Source organism: Odontomachus brunneus, unplaced genomic scaffold, assembly GCF_010583005.1.
Source record: "Odontomachus brunneus isolate Ranch 3 - 2012 unplaced genomic scaffold, Obru_v1 Obru_scaffold_011, whole genome shotgun sequence".
In the NCBI taxonomy this organism is placed as follows: domain Eukaryota; kingdom Metazoa; phylum Arthropoda; class Insecta; order Hymenoptera; family Formicidae; genus Odontomachus; species Odontomachus brunneus.
In genome coordinates, this window is record NW_022639461.1 from 3,116,952 (window position 1) to 3,119,540 (window position 2,589).

Sequence of the window (2,589 nt, forward strand, 5' to 3'; positions counted from 1 at the left end):
TCCTGCAGCCTTCGTCGCACTCGGAGCCCCGCGCGACGTTCGCGCCGTGAGGGATCGTTGACTGACGAACGGACGGACGGACGGACTGACGGACGCGCGGTAGGACACGGGAAAGACACGGTGGGCGCCGCGACGCTGCGCGTCCCGCAGAATCACGATCCGCACTGGTACGCCATCGAGCGTTAGAGAAACTTCAGCAACCCTCCGACATCCCGACCCCCACTCTCTCTCTCTCTCGCGACCGACCGTATACACGTGCGGCGTACGCGCGACTGTGTGCTCGCGCGTGTGTGCGGGCGTGGGTGTGGGTGCGGGCGCGGGTGTGGGTGCGCGTGGCGGAGCACTCATACCAGCGCCGACGCCATTCCGGCCACGGTTCTCCAGCGACGGACTTCGCGCGCGCACCGACTCGGGGGTGTACGATCGGGTGCGCGAGCGCACCGGGGGCTAGCTCCCACCACCACCATCGCCACCACCACCAAAACAACCCCCGGCACATCGACACGCTCTCTGTCTTTCTCTCGCGACCACGCCGACTCGCGCGACCATCCCTCTTCAGCGCGCCTTTTCTCCCCGATGATACCCTTTTCTCTCCCTCTTTTCCTCTTCCTTCTTTCCTCCTCCTTTCTTCTTTTTTTTTTTTTATTCTTCGGAGAGAGAGAGCTTGTGTGCGCCACATGACAATTTCGGATGAAAACATCGTCGAGTGGCTACTAACCGGTTCGATGGGAGGAGGGGGGACTCGGCAAGTAGCGGAGGCTCGCCACCGGTAACAAGCGGGCAAACATCCCCGGGTTGAAAAGACGACTCTAAATAACGACGCTTTCCAGGCATTTTGGAAGCGAGAAGGGCTGCTCTGTGCCTTCTCGGTTTCAGCCAAGTCAGTGAGCAGCGAGCGATGACACGGCCCGGCGGTCGGCTCGTCGCTATTTCGCGGCTGATTATCTAAAGAGAATAAACGACGGCGACAGTGATAAATTGATAATGACACGTCGCTGTTGACGCGGCACACGCGGTCGGTGTGTCCCGCGGGCCGGGAATTACGCGGGCAAGATTTTACATCGGAGCGGAATAACAAGCGCAATAACGATAATAATAAATCAAATTTATCGCGCGACAAAAGCGAAGAATTTGTTAACTGGGGAGACAAAAAGGATGGAGAGAGGAGTGAGCGAGGCGCGAGCGAGCGAGCGAGCGAGCGCGCGCGCGAGGGTGAGAGAGAGGGAGATAGAGAGGGGGGAGAGAGGAAGAGAGGCAGGCAAGGGGGAAAGAAGAAACGTAGGGGAATAAATCGTTCCCTCGCGGAACGTACTACCGGGCTAACCGGTTACGATACGGGAAGCGCAGGATGCGCGGCCACGTCGTGGTCGCGGATGCTGGCCCGGAGAATAAAACGAGAATAATTCGAGCGCTATTGGATAACGTATCGCGACGCTGGAGAACGAAGCGCGTATAGCCGCGCGCGCTCTCTCCTCGCGAGCCATAGCTGGGAAATTGGAACTGCGCTCGTCCAGCGGAGAGAGAGCCGGGGTAAGGTCAGGTTAGGCCACCTAATCCAATGTTTTACAGGTTTACTGATTGCGGCGGAGCGCTGTACGACGCGGCGCGGTCCTCGAGAGGCGGGTGGACCGACCCTTCCTCCCGAGGCCCCTTCGACCTTCCTCCCCCTCCCCCCTCCTCACCCGTCCCTCCGTTTCATTCACCCCGCTCTCGTGCCCACTTTGCACCCCCGCAACGCGGCCCTCCCTCTCTCGTGGACGTTCACCTATCCCCGTCGCTCTGTCTCGCGCGCTGTCCTAATTCTCCGACAAATAAACGCACCATTGGGCAGCCGTAGATTTACCAATCAGGCCGATGCCTCCGTACAGGACAGCGGAAGCCGCGCGGAAGCCGTGCGGAAGCCCGCACGATTCGGAATAGCAATGAAAACAGACCTTTAAATCTGCCCGTATCTCGCTCGACATCCTACACGTCTCTCGCCGTGATTCCCGATCGGTCTAACTTTTTGGTCGGTCAACGTTCCATTAGTGACTCCCGAGCTACGCTCCGTACCTCTTTTCAATGAACTCATTAGCATGAAGACACACGTCTGACGCGTCCACGTCGGATTTAAATTCACGTAAATTCGCGTTATTTCAAAGACACGTAATTGGAGTTAGAGGGTCTCTTGCGAAACCGTCGCTGCGAAACGCGGGAGAACAGTCGATGGACACACAATGGAGAACGAGCTAATGTATGTGTACACGTACACGACGGGTCTCTGTTATTGTTGCGATTGTTGATAGAATATATCGCGGGAAGATGCATTCCGGACGCGTGTCGCGCGATGATATTCCTTCTCTGCGCGCCTGATGTAATATCGCGAAAATGTCCTGTGCTATGTACATAAGCGCTCTACACTTGGGTAATTTTCGAAAACGCCCCGGCCTCCTCTTCGCGCATCATCACGTTGTCGTCGTTGATCCCGCGTAACTTCTAATCCGAGAAGGGCAATCACCTCCAGCCGACTTCTCTCTCTTTCTCTCTCTCTCTCTCTCTCTCTCTCTCTCTCTCTCTCTCTCTCTCTCTCTCTCTCCCCCTCTCTCTCTC

The 2,589-nt window shown here is 57.3% G+C and overlaps 1 protein-coding gene across 4 annotated transcripts in view; it reads right to left on the reverse strand.

Annotated features, from left to right (window-relative positions):
• The window catches only part of LOC116840793 (tyrosine-protein phosphatase 99A), a 432,380-nt gene that overhangs the window by 406,829 nt on the left and 22,962 nt on the right, over positions 1-2,589 (reverse strand). The gene's annotated exons all lie outside the window — the stretch shown is intronic.